Genomic DNA, 26577 nt, shown 5'->3' with positions numbered 1-26577 from the left:
TTCCCATGTTCAGTTCAACCTGTAGTTGCAGTTTAGAAAATTTCCAAGGGGTTTGCACAATGCTCACTTGGGCCTGATGTGAGCCAGGATGGGCAGACAGGTGCTAACCTTATAAGGCAAACAGCATTGAATGAAAATACAGAGATTGGCGCAGAAGTCCAGATAATAAAGTGACACATGCAGTGGAAGGAAATAGAGATATAGATCAACAAAAGAGTACTATGAGGCGCACCATTTAATAAGTAAATAAGAAAAATATATCCTATAAAGCGACTGTTCTTCTCAGATACTTCTGGGACAAATCAATCCACACCAGAACACTTCTCAGGCTATAGCTAAAGAATTAATGTCCTGTGCAGCAGCCAATCTACTCTTCTTTTTTAGCAATGCACTGTGAAAAACCTATTATTCTACCTATAATTCTTACTGGCCTGTTTCTATTCACTGCTTTGATGTCTGTGTCAGCAGGCAAGTGTAGCCTTCCATTTAGTTAAAAGGGAATATTTCCACCCATATAACTTTCTATACAGGACCTCAAATGGGATTTCACGTGAGGTTTTTGATGGATGATCAGCAAACCGGAATGCTACAGTAAATAGACAGGCGGAGAAAAAACACAATCCAGTCAATCATTTCAGCAAAATGCAAGCTCTTAAAAGATGGACACTGTTAGGGGGTACAAAATAATGCACCTTGCTACTCTTTTCTGTTTAATATGCCATTACATTTCATTCTTGCTTTATCTTTACCTCTTGTGCTGCTTAAAAGTCTGATGACTTTACTTTGAATTTTTACCCAAACCGGCTGCAGCAGGTTATGAAGTCTGGTGTGGGTCAGACAGAAACAGCAAACTCAATGGCTGGAGCCGCAGCAAGAATTGCACTGGCAGCAGGGTGCAGCACCATCTTCGGGAAACAGGTGAGGTGGTGCACTGTCCATGTGATGGTCAGCATGATGTATGCATTGCGTCAGCAGGCATGCTGTAAAAAGACACAAAGACTAGTTAGGTAGATCCTCCAGAATACTTAGGAGAGTCGGTATCCAGCATGCCCGCCTGCCACATCTGCTGGGAGCCAGGAAGGATTTCCTGAGATGGATGCAGTTAGCACCAGGGATGTGGCTTTTTAAAATCTCCTGGCCTGAAATTATGTGTTTTCAAGAGAAGTGCATAAGTCATGGAAAATCACTGGAATATTAGTGGACTTCTGAGAGAGAGTTATTATTAGCTCAGAGATGAGATTTCTAGGCTGGGGCTTGTTTGTTTTTTCCAATCTATACAAAATTATGTTCCTGTTAGATCAACTGCATGCAATTTAATGCAAAGAGTACATGCAGCTGCAGCTGCTGTCACATTTGTGAAATATCTCAGCATATACTGAAAACGTAATGCTTTGTCTCTGCCACTTTTTTTTCCTCTCAGTAAGGTGTTTCAAATAAAGGAGGATGGTTCATTAGCATGTACTGGCTAAACAACTATTAGGAAAAGATTCATGAGCTGTGGCTTACAATAATTTTCATTGCAACAACCTAGAGAACTAATATATGAATCTCAAGATTGTGCAGATTAAAAGATAATAGCACTAATATCAAAACAATTTAATGTCTTAACAGTTTTTGCCAAGCTATTGTTAGTTGATCTGAAAAGCTAGTTACAGCCAGATTTATGCCACTGCTTCACAAAAGAGAAGCAAGAAATAAGGCAGCTGCTTTCTGCTAAAAATATAGAAATAGTCAATGAATGTTTGTTTACAATATTCTGCAATATGCCACACAGTTCGGAAAGGAAAAGGTCCTGGGGCCAGGAGTGGGTTTGCACATTACAGATCTGCTTAAAGTGGGATCACAATTACAAATGCACGCGTCACCTTGTGCTCAGTTTCAAAAGGAAGGGCTGATGAATATATAACATGCATTTATCTGGCATATTTACACATCCTGTGGCATTTTCCTTTTGTTTTCCTTACTACAAAAACTCATTTCTGCTTAGAGACAGAGGTAAATTGAAATGATCTTATGCCCAAATTCTTACTCCCACAAATAAAAATACATCAGAGGGATCAAAAGATTCTTCTTTCATCTACATATTTCATTTATTCAATTAAACACACCAAGCTCTTTGAATCTCTCTGTGATTTTGCTTGACTGAAATATGACTCTGTAGTTTGAGGTTTTTTCTGCTTTTTTTTTTTCGTCTTTATATTAATGTGTCTTCAAAAGAACAAGATCTGAGAGACTGTTAAGTCAATGTTTGACAGACACAACTCATTCACCATCAATCTTCTTTGCCAAAAATAACTGGACTCTAAACTTCCAAGATTTTGAAATTCAGAACACCCTCCTGAGATGTCAAGGCTGCGGCTTTTGCACATATAGTATATGTATGCAAGATGGTTGTCACGTTTTGAAGTACAGAGACCCAAATATGGGTGCCAACAGGGTGTGGGCACTTGAAGTCTGCTCTGAATGTAAGGTCGCAGTGCTAAGAGTAACCATACTCATGCACAATGACATCTAAAATGCCTTCCTTTCATCTAATCACAGAATTGTTTAGGTTGGAATGAACTTTCAAGATCAAGTCCAACTGTTAATGTAGGACTGCCAAGTCCACCACTAAACTATGTCCCTGAGTGGCACATCTTCATGTCTTTTAAAAACCTCCAGGGATGGTGATCCAAGCTGGGCAGCCTATTCTTGTCAACCCTTCTGGTGAAGAAAGTTTTCCTAATATCCAATCTACACCCCTCCCCAGTGCAATTTGAGTCCATTTCCTCTTGTCCTACTGCTTGTTACCTGGGAGAAGAGTCTGGCACCATGCTAAAACCTTCTTTTAGGTAGTTGTAGACAATAATTCTCTCCCCTCAGCCTTCTTTTGTCCGGACTGAACAGCCTCAGGTCCCTCAGCTACTCCTCATAAAATCTTTATCAACTTTGCTGCCCTTCCCTAGACCTGCTCCAGCAACAAAATGTCTTTCTTATTGTGAGAGGCCCAGAACTAAACACAGTATATTCTAGGTGCAGCCTCAACAGTAAGAGTTTAGAGGGACGATGACTTAACACATTTGGTTAGAAAAATCGCATCCTTTATACATGAGCTTATATTCCACACATCTGCTGAAGGTGGTATGCTGCTCCAAAAAGTCTGCTCTGCCATTTGTCTTCTGAGGCATTCAGCTGTGACTCCTGTGTGTTTTCTGAGGTAAAGCATGATGTTCAGTACAGAAAAAACATAAAGCTGAAGAGTTACCCTCATTTCTAAATTTGTTGCATGCAGCATTCGGGCATCTCAATCTGTTAATTACTATGTCTGGAAAGCCTTGGCATACATATTCATCACCTGTAATTGTCATGCTGCCAGCTCTTGCAATTTTAATCACTAGCTTCATGATATTTGGCATTTTTCTTGAAGTCAAATCCCTCAGAGTTGTTTGATTTTTTGACAGTCTCAGTTTTATATCTTTTTTAAAAAGAAAGTATAAATTTAAGGCCCTTTAATTTCAGAGAAAAGCCTGGAAAATATGCCTTAATAGAAAAAAAAACAAAACCAAAACATTTTTGAGAAGTGTTTTAAGAATAAATGATCTCTAAAATATAACTCCAAGGACAGTTTAATTCACTCCAGTGAAAAAATTTGGAGGAATGAGTTTATATAGGAAAAAGAATGTGGAATGTTTGAGTCAATATGATAATTAATTAAATAAGTTGTTATGATAAATGGTGATCAAAGGAGCCAACATGGGTCCTGAAGGATGACCTCAGAAGAAGAATTTATTCACAGCTGTAATAGAATGAACATTATTAAGAGCTGTCTGACTTCTAAGTTATTGGAGAGGGCTGACTGCAAAAACTGTGGAAATCTTATTTGCCAGAGGTCTTTAAATGATTAGATTAGACAAACAGCTGTGAAAGAACTTCACAGCACAATTCATCCTGCTTTAGATGATCCATGAAGCATTCTTCACCATTTTGCTTCTGTTATTCAATATGTCTTATTGCAGCAAGAACATGCTGATGACACACAGCAGCTTCTGTTAGTAGGGAGCAACAAAGCAAACAAGTGGAAGCAGAGATCTGTTAAAACATGCAGAGACCCATGCCACATGCTCATTTCCTGAGGAATATTATTAAGAACACTCTTAAGAAGCGTGATCCCACTTGTGCAGATGCTCACCTTCCCGCCCCCTCCAGCATATCATACTACACAGCTGTTCAGATTTACTATGGTCTTTGAAGAGAAAGAGTCTGAAACCCTTGTGACTGTTTTAATAATGTTGTGGTTTATTTCTAAAAGATAAGCATTGGATTCTGAAAGATAAGGTGATGGAAGACAGCTGAAAACTTTTGGGGAAGGCTAATATTTTATTCTCTACTTCAATACTTGATTTGCTGAAAAATCCTTTATTGCTTCCTTCACCCAGTTTAACATTTTGAAATGTTCAATTTTTCTTCACCCAAGAAACATTTGGAAAAACTGCTTCACAATGAGAAGTGTTGTTTTCAAATTATTGCATTCTGCACACAGAGAAAATATTTGATGGGAACATATTCAGGTAGAAAATAATAAAAAAAAGTGAATTATCTGAAATTTGCAAACGGAACTTGTCGCTAGGATTTTTTAATTATGTTGGTAGACGATAACTGCCTGATTCATACTTGGGAGTATTAGACATACTGGTGGTTCAGGATGCTATTAATTTTGAAGAAAGAGTGGGTATAAGGAGAAGTTATGAGGCTACCATGCAGATTTCAAATGAGAGGAACATCATCCACTTATTTAATTTGGGTATCAGAACTGTCTCTTCCACTGTGGAATTCTTATAGCACAACAGGAAAGCAATTTTATTTAAAAGCACTCAAATAATAAACAATAGAAGTGTGTTTACCTTTACTAGGTGATTTTATGACAGCTATTTATTTCTATTACCGGATAAGTATACAGTTCTATGTCTATATCATGTAATCCGGTTTTGTGTTATCAGTAAACTTGCTGATGGTACACTCTGCCCCATCATCCAGATCATTAGTGAAGATGCTAAACAGGACCAGATCCAGAACTGACACCGGTACACTGCTAGATACAGGTCTCTAACTGGACTTCATAGTGCTGGTCTGCACCCTCCAGGACAAGCCATTCAGTCAGTTTTTTTGATCAACCTCACTGTCTGCTCATCCCGCTCGTTCTTCATCAGCTTCTCTGTGAGGAACTTAAAGTATATGTGAGTTCCAAGTACGATGTTGACAGTCTTACTGAATTCAAGGTAGACAGAATCCACGGCTTTCGCTTCATATACCAAGGCAGTGTGGTCTCCTATCACAAAAAGTTTATCAGGCTGGTCAAACATGACCTCCCTTTAGTGAATTTGTGCTAACTACTCCTGATGTCTTTCAAGTGTCTGGAAATGGTTTCCAGGATTAGCTGCTTCATCACCTTCTAGAGGATTCAGGTGAAGCCCACACCTGTAGTCCTCCAGATTGCCATTTCAAAGTAAAAGGGGAGGAAGTTCGTTAAAGTTAGGCATGAGTTATGCCACTTGTAAAATGCCAATGATTATTTCCTCTGGAATATTGTAAAAATTCAGTTAATTTAGAGTTCTAATATAGACTAAAATATACAGGTATTATTTTTCCTGAGATCTTAGGTATCACCATGAAAAGCCCTGTTTTACTTCTGTTTTACTTTGTATCACCTTTGCATGAGAGGAAGATGAAAAAAACACAGGTAAAAATATGATAAGTAAAGAAGAGGTTTTTTCCTCCAAAGTTACTCCTCTGTGTTGAAAAGAAAGTGCTGTAGAACAAAGCAAATGCATGTTTCATTACTTCATTATCCTTACAAGAATCTTTGTGGCACTACCATAAGCACCCTTACAGCAAATCTATGTCAAACAGAGTTAAACTATAGATCAGCTGTGCAAGGTTACTCCTTCATCCTCTTCTCTGTTCTTTAGCTGGCTTTAGGGCAAGTTCTCCAAGGAGGGACCTCTAGATATTCCCACTGCCTGTACCAGGGAGTATGGATTTGAAAGCAGCCCTGGTTATTAAAAAAACAGAGTTATATTTCTTACTTTGCTCCTTAAGACAATTAAGACAAACCCTCAGCTTTATATTAGAGAGTGGGGAGCTGAAATTCTAAAAAAAATAAAAGTCTCTCTCTTCCGTAAGTGTTTTTCCACTCATCAAAGCTCTATTTCCATGATTCTTTGATTTCAAAATCCTAAGCAATTTCAGTAGAGAGTTATACAACACACAAGCACATGTATTTTCTTGCTTGCTAAAGTTTGTTTTGAAGAGATTAGAAATAAATATGGAACAACTGTCCAAGATACACAGAGCGTTTAGGGCATTTTTCTGATTCAAATCTAATTCAAGTCAATGACTGCCAGAAGTAAGAAGTGTCTAAATTCCCTTTGGCTGTTAGGACAAGTTAGTTGCCCTTTTAGCTTTAGCCTAAACAAAAATATGGACGCATCATATAATCTTTCAGGTTTGGGGCAGTTCCTAGAAAAGAGGATAGGAATTAAATAGTCCCAAGGCAGTTACCAACATGTTACTGAGCTCATCCTTTTAGAGAAAAAGAGCAAATACAGATGTACCTATAAGTTCTGGCCTCAACAGCAAGCAAACCTAAGGCAACCTTCTCCAGAAGTGTAAGACTATCATTCTATGAAAAGATGTCCTTTAGCTTAAGAGAAAGCTTTTTACAGAAACGTAAGTAAAGAAGAAAAATATAAATTTAGATCTTATTTCATTGGAGTCTGCATAGCTTCTAGTGGTTGTTGTACTTGCCCAGCAGGAGGAAGCCATTAGTTCTCACTTAATCAATGCAGCCCGACTTCACTATGTGAAACCTTAGCTTAAACTAAAGTTTGGATGCTCATAATTTGCAATTAACAATCAAGAGATACCGTTACCATTTAAACTATCCCACAGAACTGCAAGAATCACTAGTGTGTTTTTTCCTGTTCCACTTAGATTAATCTGAGGTCTATTGCTGGCTGGACCTCTGTGAATTCAGTACTACCTTTAAGTACAGTACTACTCACTATTAGTGCTAATAACTACAGATCCCTCAGTTGTCTGATTTCAGTAGTTTCTGTCAGCTTAATTTTTCCTGCCTGATACTCAAAATACTAACTTATTTTAAGTGAGCCTTGGAAGCACTGACTTCCTCACAGCTCTTCACTATTTAATTATGTGATAAATAAAAAAGATATCTATTTCTACTTTAATTTTTCTCTCACCAAAATATCATAGTCATAGACTCATAAAGCTAATGTCATAAAGGAATTCCTACACTCTTAGGTATGTTGCCAGCTCATATTTCATGGGAGATGCATGCAACACCAGTCTCCAGTCTCCAATAAACAGACCACAAAGGTGCTGGGGAAAGGAAACGGAAATGATGTGGCTTTTACCTACATGTGTATATCACCCAGACACATTCTACTCAGTTATTTTCCATGGTTTTGTTGAATAAGTTCTTAAAATGATCCACTGACAGTTTATCTTTCAGATTTCAGTGTTGCTCCATTTCTCCCCTGAAGAGCAGAGGCTCTGTCTCAGAAGGAGTCTCCCATAATCTCTGCTACTCAAAAGGATGTACCCTGGAAGCATGTCAGAGCTCTATAGAGAGAATGAAAATTTATAAGTTAAAATACTGGTCATAACTGTAACTGCAACAGCATTTTCAATCCTAGGTTCCAAATAATTTTGCACTATGTCTCTGGTTGGCTCCCAGACATGACCAAACTTAGACTATATCTGAGACTGTAAGAATGCAGCAGAATGGAGATGAACATGCTTGGCATGTCTCCTGCTTTCCTTTCTGATCAGGGAAGTTCAGGATATTGACAACATCCTAGTGGGACAGCAAATAAAGATCACCATAAAGAATAATGGTCTACCTTCAAGGTATTCCAATCCCAACTGGAAAAAAAAAATAAAAAAGAAAACTCCAGCCATCACTTGTTATTGCAGAAGATGGTGTCACTCAAGCTACTGCTAAAGTGCTTTGCCACATACTGGCTAACGTCTCACAGCTGAAGAGTCAGGATATTTCTCAGTGGTGTGCACTGACAGTTGGGTTGGGTTATATTCCTTCTGCCCTTCTGGAGGGTCAGAAGTGTGAGCAAGATTTTATGGAGACTGCACAGGCTCAGGAAATGGAGCCATCAAACACCAACCAAGAAGAATCTTTAAAGAACTTTAGTAAAATAATCTGCAACATTAGAGTAAAATTTAATCTGTGGTTTTCTTTTCCCTCTGAAGTAGAAAGGGGGACCAAAAAGGCATTTTGTATTTATCTTTAAGAATAGGAATTTTACTCCTTTTTTTTTTTTTCTTTCTCCATATCAGATGAATAGTCATTTCTTAAGAAAAGTTTAAGACTTTGTTATTTCATGAAGAGTGCTAAAGAATATAAAATCCATTTCATAATGTTTAGGAAGTTCCCATCTACTAGTTGATATTAAATGTTTCTTCATCACTAATCCAGAGACACAAGAACCGCAGAATTTGATAGTATTAACTTGCAAGTAGTTCTAGCAGTGCATGAAGTGTGAATATAATTACAGTCTTAGAATATTACTATTTCTATTGTGCTGGAACTCTGTTCCACACACCTTCTTCAGATAAGATATAAGTGTGTGATGTGAATACATCTTCAATTAACATTGCTGGAAGATAATGGAAGGCATTGATTGGAAAATCGTTATCAAGGTAAAAGTGCTTGAGAACTAAAGAAACAATGTCCCTGTCAGACCTCACTACACTGTCAGCAATGTCCATAATCAAAGAGTGACATTATAACTATCCAGGCGACGGTAACAGTATTTTAGCCGTACATTTATGTATGTACAAATACATAACACTGTACATATGCAGATATATACATTTAAAAAATGATGTTTCTGATGTCTTTGTGGGGAATGTAAAGTGTCGGGTAGCTTAAGTATTTATTATTTTTTTTTCCCTCCTCCACACTTGTGTGTCCAATAAGAATGGGAATTACTGTCATGAATTATTAAAGCTGTAATCAATAGCATACTTGTAAATTTATAATCTTTGCAATGCACAACCTATATTCCTCTGCAACATCTAATATATGTCAGATATTACATTAGAAAAATATTGAAGTTTTGTTTGCTGATTTTCCTGATACTGAGAAAAAAAAACAATGTGAATTAAATTGTGCATTTGCATGAATTGTCACTAGGTCAGAGCTGACCTAAGTCTAATAAGCACATTTGCTTCTAACCATGAACTGTGTGTGAATGGTTGCCGCCATTCTGAGACTGCAAACAATTCCCAGTAAAAGGTTCACTGTTTCATCCTCCTGGCAGACATTAAGGCTGACTCCTACATTAAAATAGCAGTAGCACTATAACCTATCTGTCTGACCTGTGGTGACTTTGGAAGTCTTGTTATGACATGTGTATATATGTAATTATAGCAGAAGTTAAGTTACAAACTGAGACACTTTTTGTAGCCAATAAAGATTCTGGAAAGAAGAACAGAAGAGCAAAGCATGAAGATATATTTCCCACCGAATCTGGTCTACTTAACTTTAAAAGAAAACACAAGTGGGTCCCTTGTGAATCTAATTGAAGTCACATAGAGTTCATTACTGTAGTGTCTTCAACACATATATCCTCAGAATAGACATTACGTGAGACACTACAGCCAAACGTCTAAATAGACAACAACAGGAAAACACAAGCTCTATAATGCGACAAAGGACAAATAAATTGCTTTCTACTTCCCCTTCTCCCTGTGCACTCTAGGTTCTTGGGTCACAGCCCCAAGGCAGTGCACTTTTATTCTAGCACAACAGGGAATGTTTTTTTCCATCTCTGAGTGAGTTTTCCATTTCTGAAAATGTGCTGTTGGTGTCTGTTGAAGTAAAAGAACAAAGCAGATAGACAGCTTCTCTGATCTGGTTCAGCAACTTCCATGTCATTATAATAGTCTATCGGTAGTTTGCAGAAGACATTGTATTTGAGGAGTTTGTGATCTTGAGCAAGCCCTGCCTGCTTTATTGGGTCCTATATTAGGGTCTGAGCAGCCTATTTGTCAATATGAGTACCTGCTTCTACCTGGAGATGATGTCCATTCCTTTTCAAACCATCTCTTCTGGGGACTTCTGTTTGCAGACCTCTAGGTTGCTGCTAATAAAATTGGAGAGGGGAACCAAAAAACCCTGGGAAGAGAAGAGAAAAAGGAAACAGTTTGTCTTTGGATTTCTGAAAGACAGCACATTATTGTCTACGTTGAGGAACAAGCCAGTAAAGAAACTTCATCTACTTCAGATAACACCTCTGGAGGTGGAAAAGTCTGGCAGTTGCATTTTTCATCTAATCTACAGCTGCTTCACTCTCTGCTACTCCCCAGCCAGGGATAGGGGGCAGCCAATATCTTATGCCTCCAGAGATAGAACAGGATGATAGCTTTCCTGCACTCCCTCCAAAACCATGTGCATTTGCTGCTGTCTGAGATGTAGCTGTATCACCTTTTCTGAGATCCTTACTGCTGGCAAAAGGTTAAGAGACTCAGGGCACCCAAATGCTTGGGAAACTAAAAGAGAGGTTGCTGCAGAAGTTATCCCCACCTAATCTAGCAAACTATCTGATTTCTGCCTTGCCACTGTATCCCACAGCAGAAAACAAACATGTATCATGTGGTCTGTCCTGGAAGGTGGTGAAGTGTCTCTCCTCTCTTGATAGAGTGACACGTATTTCCTGACTCCACTAAATCCCATTCTTTAGCCTGCCTTTCAAGTGGACTGTGTGGTGATTGAGGAACTTACCAAGAAGTGGTCAGAACTATGGATGGATATTTCCTATGTCTGAATGGTCACAAGCAATCAAAGACATTTTTAATGCGTTACCCAGCATCTGGTGTCAATGATCTCCAGACCAGGATATTTCAGAAAGTATCACACCATCCTTACTGTTGTACTTCAGAGGTCTGTGAGCAAGCTAGGTGCACCTGCACCTGGAGTGTCGGTAAGGATATGAACGAAGAGTTTTCAAGCTTTTCTCCTGCAGCTGAGCCTCTTCACCCAAGAAAGAAACATGAAAACAGCAGACAGTGCCAACATATGTACCTGTAGATAAGCAGTTTGGACAATTAGCAGAGAGAAGGATCCCCCCGCAAAACTACGATTACTTCAAGATGAGAGTATTCGCACTGCCATTGGGGTTTTTTTGCTGAGAACGAAGTGAATTGATTTGCAGCTTCCCACTAACAATAAATAATGTTCAACTCTGGAGACATACTGTAGATCTTTTTCTGCTTGAACAGTTGTTTGACGACTTGTGAAGTAGTTAATGACCCAAAATGAGAATACCTGAAAGTAAGCCAGCTTCAGGTCAGCTATTGAAACACTTTTACATTGCATAGAGGACCTAGCATTGAAGTATTTACTGTACTGACTCAAAAGGGGGTGGCAAAACTTAGGGTCCATATCAAAAGGATTTCTCATGCTTGAGTTTAGTTCTTTAATATAATGTAAGACATTTGGGGGAGTTTAATCTGCTTAGAGATGGAAAGTGCCTGAGGAAATGAAAAAGAATGGAAGACAGAGAAGATTGGTTTTATTTATTAGAGGGAAGAGGTGACAGATTTAAGAGAGGGTATAAAATCCAAATGTGTACAGGCTTGTAAACTCAGATGTTGGAAAGCATCTTGCTTCTGGGAGATGTGCTGAAATATTTTTTCATGGACCTATTTTGCATTCAAGAGATTCAGGATATTCCACAGGGATCCTTGAAGAGGACCTGAAGATCCCTTTGTCCTTCTTCACAAAGACTGTAGATGGCAAATCAGGGATGCTATAATCCTGACACAGGCATTAAGTCTGTCTCTTAGAGTTAGCTCTTTTAAAACCTGTGGCCAAATGCACATAGTCTTACTACCAGGTTATATAGTTCACCACCCAAAATAAAATTATTATATGAGATAACCTAGAACATGCAAGGCATACATATAATGTTACTAAAAAAAAGGGTATTTTTTGACCTGAAATGCAGAGTGATGAATTTCCAACTATGCATGTCACATATGTACTCACTGTAACACAGAATGTCAGGGATAAAGCCTCCCCTGTGCTTCACCAGTCTTTTCCAGATGAATAAACAGTATCCTTCTTGATTAATCTATCCAGATGGCACATTTGTCCCCTAGTATTTTTAATATATGACCATATATATACCACATGCTTGCAAAAATCTGTGTTGAGTAGAAGATGCTTGTCAAGGGGGATTGAGATCCTGAAGAACATGTGCTGTTACTGCAGGGCAGCCACAAGCTTCCTTGTAGAGGGTGGCCTGTTGAATCTTCAAGCCCTGCAGCCACTCTTATTCACTGCAAATTTTAAGGGCAGTGCAATCACATTAGTGTTTCCTTCTCTCCATTGTCACTCAGTTAGCAGAAGAGGTAAAAGTGCCACAATGCATTTTCCAGCCTCCATTAACTCGTGGACCATGGCAACCACAATGGGGTCATTTGTTGACTCAAGAGCTGCTATAGATCGGTAACAGGAATGGTCCAAATGGCTCCAAACCTGGCCTTCTGCTCTGGTAATTGCCTATATCCATATGTTGATATAATATTGATACTGAGTAAACAAAGTGTAAGTGAATGAACCACATCCCTGGCAACATGCCATGGAAGGGGATGCAGAGGTATGCGGGTAGCTGATCAGCCTGAGCTTCCGTCTAGAGACATGGACACTAGTGGTCCGATTAAATTATTTGATATGCTGCTTCCACTGCAGTCTGAAAACTAAGACGAGATATGTTCAAGTCACTGGTAGACATGCTCTGAAACTAGTGGCACTGCAACAACATCCAGCTGGAATCTAAAATTGCAATGGTCCAGACTTCAGGGTCACACCTGTGCATAATGGTTTTTCTGTTTGGTTTTTGTTTTGTTTGTCAAATGTAGGATTTGTAGATAGTTAGTTCCCAGAAAATTCTCCAGATCCCCAACTTCATATGAGAGAGTGAAAAGAGATAATTTTCAGCTCACATCACTACACTCAGCTATTTCTCACATCTTGTGCACATACCATCAAGAATGCCATGTTCCACAGCAACAAGGAAGTTTTCTGTTTCTCCTCCATTCTAATATAGTGAATATTATCATAGAAGATGACTAGCAATATTCTCAGTCACTCCCAAACTGAAGACATGAAGAATGCAGAAAGAATTTTATAATTTCTTCCATACTTATATGGCAAAGAGCAGTTAAAAGTTAACTCTCAAGCTTTTCTGTGCCACTAAACAGAAAGATGAAAATAGTGCATGATAAAGATTGCATTTTTTTTTGTCACTGTGTTCCTGGAACAGGTTCCTGTTAGATAATTAGACCATAAGCTTCCTCACAGCAGGTACCCCAGGTTTATAGCCACCTGGCTTGTTTGTTAACCACCCAAAGCACTGATCATGCTTAAAGATCAAATTAATTATCATGAATCAATTAACAGTACCCTACCCACACTGATGGTTAGACTGGATCATCAAGCAAACCTATTCAGAAACCTTATGAAAAATTTTCTTCCTGGAGTTAGTGCAATATTAGTTTACAAGCCTTTAATCGTGATTTCCTTTCTCAGTTCATTTTTAACACATTATTTTAGCACAGACAAATAAGCCTTCAGTCTCTGTCTGCTTTGTGAAAATTTCACTCTTTAATTTTTTCTATACTTCTGTTATCAATTTGGCCAGTTGAATTACCTGCTGATGTCTGTTTCTTTTTAAAGCTGAACATTCATGATAAATAGAAAATAACAAAATAAACACCTTTCAGCATTAATTTTTAGTAAAAGAATAATGTCTTCAAGGATTTATGAAACCAATGTTTAGAAATACTTTCTTGAAGTCCCTATAACCCTCAAGATCTTGAGACTAAATTGAAATCAATGTAACCTGAAAGTAAATAAACGTTGTGCTTTCTATTCAGGCTATGTGTTTACAGAACAGTTTTTTGTTTTGATACACTTGGATTGAAATCACTTGGAGCTACCTGATTATAGAGCTGAGCAAGCCAGTCTTAGGAATGCATCAGGAATAAATGTATGTGCCATATTTCATTGTCTCCCCAAAGAAAAATAAAACATTTGGTCCCTATTTTAACAGATACACCTGCTATTCAACAGATAGCTTGAGTCAGTGAGTGCAACCAGGCTAAAGACAGCAGGAATTCTGCCATGAACTCACTTTAAAATTATGTTCTCATAGAGCAAAAATCCTTCATGAAAAATTTAGTTGAGGGTGTGATTTTGCTTTGTACTTCTCTGAAAGAGAATATTCTGGGGAGTGTTTGTTGATTTAGAGAGCTAGATTCAGCAGAATACACATAGAAATTAAAGGTCCTTAATCAAGTCTTTTTTTTGGTCCTGTTTAGAACTGTATTGCCAGTAGAAATGGCAAAACTGGTCCCCATGAAAGCATGCTTAGAACTGCAGACTGCTCTATTCTGAGAAGAGGTAAGCAAAAAGAAGAAAAAAGAACATACTTCTAAGTAATTGGCTGGAAACTGTGTTATATGGCTCAAGACAGAGTTGGTGCAGTTTTGCTTGAGGAACCCCTCTGATGAAGCGTTTTTCATTCCCTGCCTATCTGAATACATCACATACATTGTGTCTACAAGACAGAACAAATTTGAATCATGAGAAAATCTGCCTGCAAGATATTAGTATCAGAATTCACCCTGAAAACAAAATATCATGTGAACCCACTTCAAACATGGGCAAACACATTAATTATCACAACCCTTTGCTTTCCTTCTATGCAACCCAAAAGCCATCAGCGTATTCTCCTTTCCAGAGAATGCCAGAGAAACAGACATGAAAGGGGCCTTCAGCAAAAAGTCTTTTTCCTCCTACCAGTAAAGCCTTCTATTAGAGAATGGTGACAAACAGATGACAGGTTTAAAAACTAGTTGTTTACTTCCCTAGAGCATGAAAAATATTCAGTCCAGCAAAAGGTATTTTGTCACAGTCTTCAATGTATTTGTGACAGCTGGTGACAGATTCACTTTGAAAATCACATCTTGAAAGGACACAACTTTGTAGGCTTCTCTTAAATCTCAGATTCAAAGGTGTCTGCCATCAAGGCAGACATCATAACTTCTATCTCACAGCCATATTTTTACTGAAGCAGGTAGGCTTCATGTAATGTCCAGTATCCCACACACTGGTCTTGTTGTCAACTAGCGTCTACCTGCCAGACAGTCCAGGATCCATAGAGATTTTACTGGTCTCCAGGGAGAACTTTATGATAATTTTTGAATTAGGTTGCACAGCATAACTACACTCTGAACACAGGGTTGAGTGTGTGTAAACTTAGTTTAAGCATTTGTCACAGTGCATCTATCTACTCAGCCAATGCAATTAGCAGCTTCTTTTGAAGATCTCCATATGATCAGATCCTACTGGGCTGAATCACTTTCTAGGCAAGTGAAAAAAAAAAAACCAACAAAACACCAAACAAACAAAGTCAAGTCAGAATTTCAATTACAAACTTCCAGAGGATGTTTCTGGGAAATAGAAATGACTATACAGTGAGGGACAGTTCTCTTAAATCCAAGCAAAAGGTTGACACAATGAGAAGTATCAGGTGGTCATACAATCTCTTTTGGACAACAGATACTTGCAAAGATTGGGATTCTGTTCCTACTTGCATCATTGGCCTAAGTACAGATCCTTAGACAAATAATTTAATTTATCTGAATCTCAATTTTATTACCTGAATCTCAATTCTGGTTTTATTCTCTTCCTTGACACCCACAGATGACAAGAATCTGTGTAAAGGAAAGGTGACTGGAGGCAGCTAGAAATAAACATTTTAGAATTCAGATTTTAAAACCATTTTCCATGCTGGTTTTTGGAGCAAAGTTATTTCTTTGTAGTACTCCAGAATACTTCTTTTTCTTCTGAAAATTTATAACATTCTCAAAAAAAAAAAAAAAAAAGAGGGTGGGGGTATTGCTCCCCTTTCAAGAAGAAGAAAAGGTAGATATTTAATTTTTACTTACGAGGACTGTTTGGGTTTTTATCTCTAATTGAGCAGCATAAATAAAAAGACAAGAATTTAAATGCCTGTCTTGAAGAGACAACACTTGTTCAAGTCAGTCCTACCAAAATAAGCCCCTGCTGTCTGTTCATTCTAAGAGCTGCAGCCTTATTTATCCTGCAGTCTTTTTCTGCCAGACCAAGATCACTCTTGAGAGCTTTCTCAAATGTTAATGAGTAGCCATGCAACACATGATCTGGCAAGGGCCCACCTTGTCAGATATTCCATCCCACCCCCCTAAAGTCCTTCTTTCCTGTTTTTAACAGATGCTAATTCAAGTACAAATATTATCAACAGTGGTTGAATTTGTCATGCATCTATTCTACTGTTTTCTGATAACAGACTAGTGAGCTCACCTTTTATCTGTGGTTGGTTTCTCTGCTCAAAATTTGCTAGCTGGTCCTGCAATTAGCTTTCTCAAATCAGACAGCATGGTGGTTTTGTGCCAGTACCTGGTTTTACTTGAAGTCCAACAAAGACTGAAATTATGCATGGCCATACAAATATTTTGCTAGAGATAAACTTTTAGTCAACCACCTCTTTCACATACAAAAATCATCAGGTGCATTCATACGTATTTCACCTGTTAGGAGAAATCAGATGTGTGCTTTTACATAACCATGCAAACCACTTCACCCGAACTATTATTTTCAGCAAGGAGGGGGCAGTGGCTAGCTGCTATTGAGTAAAGACTGAGGTACTGCAAACTTGAAACAATTTAGTTTTGTCACAGTACAGATTTACCAGAACTGAAACCGCATGCTTATCTATCTTTCCTGCGCACACTTTGTTATCCACTGACTTCCACACCTATGCATAAAATAAATCTTAACATTGTCTCTAGTATCTCTTACTTAATAGCATCTTCCTCCTAAAGCTTATTCACTTGATTTTTCTAATTCTTTCTTGAAGCGTTTTTTCCCTGGGAGTCAAACTCACTGTAGGAGAGAAATAATTTGATAGTCTAGAGCATTACACTAGAATGTTAAGCTAAGTTAAACCCAGTGTTACAGTACTGGTGCAAGAACCTGTACAAAGTATTCTGAACTACTTCTAAGTCCTAAAATAGAGTTGAAAGCAGTCATGGAAATTCAAGTGCCCATTTTTAAACAAATAGAGAAGAATTTTCTCCAGAACAGAGGATAAAAATAACTTTTCTTCCTGTCTTTCAACTCTGACCTGAAACCGAACCAAGAATACCCTTGGCTGCCAGAAAATCTGTGATCCTGCTAGGTTTTGTATGCAAGTCAAGAACCATGTTTTTGTTTTCCTTGCTTCCTATGCAATTTCCAATATTGTCACTCCTGGTAATCATTTCTATAGATTATGCTGTTGTTAGTTCTGCTCACGAAAACCATCCCTGGGACTTGTAATGCAGAGGTTCTGTAGAATTACTAGTTACATTTTTTATCCTTGTTTATGGATTCCTTCACAGGTTTATTTGCATGATGATGGTGTATTTATTTCTCAAACTAAGTATATTGGTCACAATGTAAATCAGAGAGATTTAGAAAATGCTTCTCCATAATTTAAAGTGTGTGATTCCTATGCAACAGATTATTTTGTATGTTTTTCCCCAGAAAAATATAGCATAAACTCTACAAATAAACAGATGCATTACAGTCGGTACTGCTGTTCTTCATCTGTAAATGGGAGTTCTGTCTTGTCTCTGAACTGATAATCTTGGAAGAAAAGGGCAAGAAACAACTTTTACTGTGATTTTATGTAATAACAAACGTATTGAGTCTCTAACATTATTTGAATTTTCTCAGAATCATGCTACTTGAAGTAATTTTAAACTATCAGCTTGAAACTGCTCTTTTTCTTTAAATGTTCTTTGATACTTCTGAAAAAAGACAACATTCACAGAACACATGAAAGTGCAGAGAGCACACTGACATTGTCATGCATGCTTTATTAATTTATGCTCAGTGAATATATAATAAGGTAAATGAAAATGTGTGAGAAACACAATGAATTTAAAGACTGCTCTTAAGACTGATTACTGAATGAACTCATAATACACATTTAGGGATACTTCTATCTCAATAGCAAAATGAACTTTTATCTGATTTTATCTTGAGCGCTATTATCAATTTCTTATAATTAAAAGTATATAAGGAAAAAAACTTCTCCAGTTATCTGTGGCTGTATCAGGCCTTTGTAAAGTCATTAGCATAATGCCAGTATAGCTTCATGAATCTCAGCTATGACATCTTTATAAGTTATTTGATCTTCATCTCAGACCCTTTATCTAAATTATTGTTATTATTGTTCCAAGGAAAAGAATGCTGCCTAGTTAAAACTGACAAAATAAAACAAATGAGAAGGAATGAAAACAGAGCACCGTTAGAATATCAATTATCTTATTGAAGAAAATAGTCTTGTATTTTTTTGTTTTCTCAGATTTCCTTCAGGCTAGGAAATGGTAACGCAAATGATGAAATCCTAAGGCATGTATTTAGCTCATTTTAGAGATAAGAACACCTAGAAACAGGCTGATTGTCATTTTAAATAATTATACTGCTTCCATGAGCACTCCATGTTTCAATGTCTCTGTTTTGATTACTGCTGTGGATGGTTTACATCCAGAAGCTTGATGTTTTACTTCTCTCTAAAAACACTGAGCTTTGACAATATTTATTACATTTTTGGATAATATTCTCAGTTTCATGGTCTTACTCAGCCCTTCTTGGTGTACTGTGAAACTCTTGGAAATAGTGCTACTGCATGTCAATAAGCTCATCTGGTGAGTTTTAACAAACTGAGGAGTACTGTGCTCATTTCTGCATGAATTTTCCTTTTGCTTGTTGATGCTGATAGCCCCTGTATAAAACATTCTTTCCTGAAGAGCAATTTCAAAGAGGTGGCAAAGTAAATGTCCTCAAAATTTTCCTGAAGACTCAAAGGACAATTCAGCACAACTTCAACCACCTGTCAAAACTAGCGAACTGAAAACTAGTGTCTCTTCTGACACACACTGTAGCCCTGCTATGAAACATTTGCCCTGATCCTGGCTTCCCTGTGGTTTCCTCCCAAGTCATTAACCAATAGCCACATGTCTGAAGAAAAAGCATGACCTTAAGGGATGCACCACCAATTTTCCAAACATATTCTCATCTAGACTGCTGACTGCGAGATGCTGCAGCCTCCGGGGACTCACAGAGACACACCCCTGCTCCCTCCCTTGAAAAGAGAGTCCTAAATGATACTGAGGTGCCTTACAGAAGGCTGTCGGGCTGTCAGTGGTGAAAGAGAACCTTTTCAGAGATTTTAACAAGGTACCTCCCAAGTTTCCCCTCCTCTTTTTTTTTTTGTTTCAAAAAATAAAACAACTTTTGCTTGACAAACTTACGTATTTTATGTAAGATTGAAATCATGACAGTGCATTAAATGGATGGACAGACAGATGGACAAATAGAACCCGCTAGTTCTTATGTATTTTCAAAACCAAGTCATAACCAAACCCTTTGAACTGCTTCTGTGGCATATGAAGTCATTTTCTTGTCTGGAAAACTATATTTACTTCTGTTTAAATGTTTCTGTTTAATCCTTTTCACATTGTCATAACAGCCTTGAAAAAAAGGCAAAAGTTTATGTCTCTTAAAAAAAAAAAAAACATGCAAAACCCACATGCAGACATGCTGTAGTATAAAAACATAGAACGAATGGCATTAAAAAATAAAATTAAAAATCTAAGAAGACTGGAGATCTCTCTTATTACCAAAGAGCCCTTCAGGTAACCAGAGAGCCCCTTCATCCAGTAGCCATCTTCTTGCTGACAAGAAGATCTCTCTTATTACCAAAGAGCCCTTCAGGTAACCAGAGAGCCCCTTCATCCAGTAGCCATCTTCTTGCTGACTTTAAGGAAAGTGCAGAAAAGAAATACAGCATGACCAATAACAGAGGTAATGGAAACTCTAGCTAGTCCTGCACACAATAATCACTTTAGCCTAACCTCTCCTGAAGTCTTTTGCCTGTGTCCCTGTTACTTGCATTCAGACAAGTGCCTGGGATGCAGGTTCTCCCACTGATACCCTGAAAAGGATGGGTGTATCTTGAGGGTCTTGTCACTGTTAAAGCCTTCATCAAACACAAATGTGATTGATTTATTTCTACTGGTTCTTGGTTGTTTTTATGTGAAACACTCTTGCTAAAATCAGTGGCTTACACCCCACTCACTTTCACCAAAAATTAAAAAAGAGAACAAAAAAACCCCAACTTGTAGACATGTTTAAAAAGGTTCTGAAGAACATTTCATCAGAGGGCAGGGAAGGAAAGACAGAAGAGAGGGTACTTTGTATTTGGATCATGTGTGTCACCCTCCCTCCAAAAACAACATAGCCCAAAATAAACGGTACCTTGCAAACAAAGGGTCTGATACAAGCCCACAACTAAAGCTAATATAGGTCTGCCTCAGCCCACCAAAGCATTTAAAAAGAGAATTTGAGTTCCTCCGACTGCATCAGCATAAGTCAGAATTGTGTATTAGCAAAAAGATGTTCTATTCTATATCTATCAGGCATTATCAGTGAAGAGAATAGAGAAAGCTACGTATTTGTATAATGCAGTGTTGAATAGAGACAATTAGTTCTAAGGGGTGATACATTAGGTCCACCATAGTTTAATTTCAGCACTATACTGCTGCTACTAGCATACAGTAGGAAACATTTGCTCCCATGGAGTTTTAATTAGCAGACTAGAGTTTACATTAGCAGTATTATTCATTCACAGCTCATGGTTTTCATTTGTTCTATCATGACTTTTGTGAAGACACCACAGTCACCAAGTTTGTCAGTCAGATGTTTTTAATTTTTCTTAAATGCACTTCACAAACCTTACTAAAATGCTTTTTGAAAGAGTGCCAGAAATATTCTGTGAATGATGGATGAGCATATTGAATTAGATGTGAGGTTTGAAATTCTCTTTGAAAAGTAGTGGGCTGAAAATCCACTAGTTAGTGCTTTTACGTCTACCTGCTGCAACTCCTGTGGTGCAAGATTCTAACAAAAGACAAATAGCTGCATACTAAAAGTACTGACCCTTCTAAAAGTACAGGACTGAGAATATAAAAACACTTGGGTTAATTCAAGGGATTCAGTTGTTGCAGGGCACAGGTAAGCGTATGAGAGGTCATACCAACCACCAAACACATGCTGACATTACTGTCATACACCTTATCATGGGGGAAAAGGCTTAAATTATACTGTGACTCATTGCATATGGAGAAGTCTGCTGCTGTCTCATGAGTCACAGCTGCCTATAACCAGACCTGCCTGTGCAGTAGTTTCCTTCACAGCTGGTTGCTACCTGCCAGAAGATGGGGCTGGCCATGACACAGTCCCTGGCAGTGTCTTGTGTCACTCACTGAATGATAGACAACCATTTGCACATGTGGTCAACAAATGTTATCTGCCAAGTCCAAAGGGATTTCTGATCAGCCTTCCAGCATCAAAAGGATTATAGCCTTTTCCTGAATTCATTAATGTGTGAGATCAAAAGCAGACAGAAGGAAAACTGGGTTTCAGAACAGTACAGTGTTACACTTTGCTTTGCCCCACAGGGTGTAATCAAGTAGGGAATTGGGTTATCATTTTTTCACTATTGACTTGTTAGTACAGTTTGGTTTTATTTGTTGTTGAAAATGTTTATACTTTACTAAGATAAATCTGATCTGACTGTTTCTCCATTAAAATTAATTACATTGTGAATTTCATCTACAGTGACTTCGTAAGATATAATCATGCTATGGATTGGCTGAGACAATTCTTATTAGCTTGTTTTCTTGTTTTTACAAAGTGATTCAAAAGCCTTAGAATCCATCTGCTGTTTTCTAAACTCCAATATCCTTGCTAGATAATTGTGTAGTAACTGTTCTTTTTAAGGACCTCAATTACACTAAAGGAAGTCAATGCTTTGCATCAACTACTGGGAAAATGACAAAACTCCAACAAATAAGAAGTGACTTCAGTTGGACCCTGTTCAACATTTTTCCCTTGATGAGGGTTAATTACCAAGTTGTGATTTGGTACCTTTGGATGCTTTGAAAAGCAATGTTAGATGCACAGTATTCTACAACCATTATTTCTCTCAGTTTTACAATTAGGAAGGGGAAGAACTGCAGTTCTGTCTTGCCTCATCCATTAGACTTGCTGTGAAGCAAACGGTATTTGTGGCAGAAGTGAATTCCAAGGGCCAGTTTGGCGGGAAGTTTGAACTGCAGTAACCCATCTTCTCCATACTGAACCTCCATATTGCAGTGCCAAGGAAATACAGATCTGTTTTTGAGATGATTGTTTAAGATACCACAACAGAGATACAGAACAAAATTGCAAAAGAGCAAAACATACAAGAGAGACTTGTGGCAAAGGCTTAACACAGGTATTTAGCACTGACCTGTTAAAGGAGGAGGGAACCCGAGATCACAACCTTTGCTGGCAGAAAAATCACTGACACAGGAAATTTGATGCACATTCCTATAAAGAAAAAAAATAATCCTAATTTTGTTGTCTCTCTTTCCTTATTGATGACAGGAGCATTCTAGCTTTTTGCTGTTTTCATTTCATAATTCTTAGTCTATAAACTGTCAGATAATGATTAATGTTTTCAACATTAGTAATACGTATGTGACTTGGGGGTCTTTTCATGCAGTAATTAATCTTTTTTTCTTGTATATGTTGCATAATTTTTAAAAGGACTGAGATTTAACCCCAGCTGGCATTTAAACACCATGCAGGCCTTGCTCACTCCCCCCTAGTGGGATGTGGCAGAGAACTGGACGCAGGGACATACATCTAACATGGAGAACTGCATACAAGCATCTTATCCTCAACAGAAAGTCAGCTACAAAATCTGGTTTGGCCTCTGTAATTGTTGTATTTACACTAAAGAGATAAAAAAAAAAAAAAAACAAAGCAAAACAAAACCAAAAAAAAACAAAACCGTGACCCTAAACCTTTTGTTCTGCTTCCCACTGGCAGGTAGGTGCTCAGCCATCCTGAGAAAAGCAGGGCTACATCATGTGTAATGGTTACTTGGGAAGACAAACACCATCACTCCAAACGTCTCTGCCTTTTTCTTCTGCCTAGTTTACATGCTGAACATGATGCTTTGTGGTCTGGGATATCCTTGGGGTCAGCTGGGGTCAGCTGTCCCAGCTATGCCCTCTCCCAACTCCTTGTGCACCCCAGCCTGCTCACTGGTGGGGTGGGTTTAGAGGCAGAAAAAGCCTTGACTCTGTGTAAACACTGCTCAGCAGTTAACTAAAACATGCCAGTGTAATCAATGTTGTTTCCAACAAAATTCAAAGCACAGCCTTATGCTTGTTACTATGAAGAAAATTAACTCTATCCCAGCCAAAACAACACAAATGTGCAATGCAAACAAAATGTCTTGGTCTACAAGAACATGTTACTATAAATTTCAGTGAGTGGAATTAATTCTCTAGAGGGGGATAGGCCATGCAACAATAACAACAAAAAAGCTCAGATTAGTGTTGTAATGTAAAACCCAAAATTCAAGCTCAGCTGTGATTCAAGCTGTCGTGGTTTAAACCCAGTCAGGCAATTCGTTTGCTCACTTCCCCCCCTTTCTTGCCCTCCCCCTGCTCCCGGAGGGACAGAGGAGAATCAAAAAGAATGCAACTCCCACAGGTTGAGATAAGAACAGTTTAGTAACTAAGGTATAACACAGATCACTACTGTTACTACCAATGATAATAATGATAAAGGAAATAACAAGGGAACAGAATACAACACCTCAGCACCAGCCAACCGAAAACTCGCCCCCCAAGCCCGACCAAGCTCCGACCGATACCACCTCCAACCCTGCAGACTCCCAGCCCTCCTGGCTAACTCCCAGTTACATCCTGGGCATGACGTGCTGTGGTATGGAATACCTCTTTGGTCAGTTTGGGTCAGGTGTCCTGTCTCTGCTTCCTCCTGGCTTCCCCTCCTCCCTGGCAGAGCATGAGGCTCACAAAGTCCTTGGCCAAACCAAAACATCCTTGTTATCAGCTCTGTTCCCGAGCTGAAAGTCAAAACACTGCACTGCACCAGCTACCAAGAAGGGGAAAAATGACTGCTACTGCTGAACCCAGGACACAAGCTCAGATCAGTAATAAAGAGGTACTTGTGGATGGACTAAACCTAAAAAAATGTGTTCATTTGAAGCATGTTTCTGAAAGGCCATCTAGGCTCAAACTGAAGCTGTGACTGAGTCAAACAGGCTGTCAGTAAACCTGAATTATTTGGTTTACAACCAAACCAAACATAAGCATCATTCCAGCAAATAATTCTGTTTCAGAAAATCATGTTTTCCTTAAATTGTGTTTTAGAAAATCTACTTTCCCTAAGCAGAAAGATGTAATGTTTTGAGGTGGGTTTTTTTTGTTTTTTTGCTGTTTGTTTGGTTTTTTTTTACTGCACCAAAATTTAATTTGCCAAGCTCCATTCATTTCTCACATCTAATTTTGGTTTATTAATGACTAGGTAGCAAGCACAAAATCAGGCAGCCCAAAGTAGCACACAGATCAGAAGATAATGTGTTCTTTGGTTAAAGTTAAAAAAGTATTGTGTTCAAAAAGAATACAGTGAACTAACCCCAGCCATCCAGACTGATCTATACATACTGCTGTAAAACTAAAATAAACAGTATGTTTTGCTGTCCCTATCACCACCGGGACAAGACCTACTGTCCTGAATTAAGAGCATAACTACTTATACAGTTAATACGAAATAGGCAAGCCAGGGTTAACTCTGGCAGACTATTCTTATCACATTTTGAATATATCCAGATTTCATTAGCAGAGACCAACATCACAGGGTTGTTTGAATACATCGATTTCCGTCATAACTAACTCTCAGCAATCCTATAATTCAATGAAAAGGGGTAGCTCATTAAGTAAATGTTTATACTCAGTGTGAAAGGAGAGAATTACCTTCAAATGAGTGTACTGCTATATTTTCAGCACATCCATCCAGAAAAAGAAAGTAATCCTGCATAAGGCATTTTGTGTTGTTTGATATGTGCTAGAATCAGCCACACAAAACACAGAAGGTTTGGAGGAGACCATGGAAAGTAGAGAAATTGTATTAAAAAGAAGAAATGAAAGAGGGTTTTTTCAGCTAAACTTTTGTATTTGGTTTGCATGGCAAGGTATAGTTAGCTGGGTGGGCTACAGAGGTGGCTTCTGTGAGAAGCTGCTGGAAGCTTCCCATATGTCCAACAGAGCCAATGCCAACTTGCTCCAAGATGGACCTGCACTGAGCCAGGCTGAGCCCACCAGCAACGATGGTAATGCTGCTGGGATAATATATTTAAGAAAGGAAAAAAAAACCTGTGTGACAGCAGCAAGAGGGCTAAGAATATGTGAGAGCAACAGCTCTGCAGACAGCAGGGTCACAGAAGAAGGAGAGGAGTTGCTCCATGTGCTGGAGCAAAGATTTCCCTGCAGCCTGTGGTGCAGCCCATGGTGAGACAGGCTGTGCCCCTGAAGTCCATGGAGGTCCAGATGGAGCCGATACTCACTTACATCCCATGGAGGACCCTGTGCTGGAGCAGGTGGATGCCTGATGGAGGCTGTGTCCCTGTGGGAAGCTCAAGCTGAAGTAGGCTTCTGGCAGGACCTGTGGCACCATGTAGAGAGAAGCCCATACTGGAGCAGGTTTGCTGGCAGGACTGGTGATCCTGCAGGGTATCCACGCTGGGGCAGCCTGTTCCTGAAAGGCTGCACCCTGTGGAAGGGACCCACACTGGAGCAGTCTGTGAAGAACTGTAGCCCATGGGCCACACACTGGGGCAGGAGGACAGTGTGAGGAGTGAGTGTGAAGAAGAAAAAGTATCAGGGACAGTGTGTGATGAACTGACCAAAACCCTCATCCACCATGCTCCATGAGTCACCTGGGGGAGGAGGTAGAGAATTTGAAAGTAAAGTTAAGCTTGGGAGGAAGGGAGGGGTGGGGAGAAGGTGTTTTAAGATTTTCATTTATTTCTAATTATCCTACTCAGATTTGATTAGTAATGAATGAACCTAATGTCCCCCAGTTAAGTCTGTTTTGCCCATGACACTGATCAGTGAACACTCTCTCCCTGCCCTTATCTTGACCCACGAGCCTTTACTAATATTTTCTCTCCCTTGTCTAGTTGTCAAGGGGGAGAGACAGAGATGCTTCGGTGTGCCCCTGGCATCAAGGCAGGGTCAACCCACCACAACTTTCTCTGCTGCATTTGATATTAGCATGTCTTTCAATAATAAGGCTCCCACAACCACCCTCTCATCACCCAAATCTGTGAATATCATGTACTCCAGCTCCAGCTGAATTTTAAGACACTTAGTGCTTTTTGATGAACAACCATTTCAGACCATCACCTCCTGCTTCCTCATGTTAAAATAACGTCACTCATCATCTCTGGGAAATAAACAGATCTGTGCTTTAGTTTGCTAAAAGAAACTTTGATTTACTAAAGTTACAGGAATGGCATTATAGCTTCCAGACACTCTACC

This window comes from Pezoporus flaviventris, unplaced genomic scaffold, assembly GCF_033815535.1.
Source record: "Pezoporus flaviventris isolate CSIRO_AGI_PZ_B2104156 unplaced genomic scaffold, CSIRO_AGI_Pfla_v1 ptg000002l, whole genome shotgun sequence".
NCBI lineage: Eukaryota > Metazoa > Chordata > Aves > Psittaciformes > Psittacidae > Pezoporus > Pezoporus flaviventris.
This window is presented reverse-complemented; position numbering follows the sequence as displayed.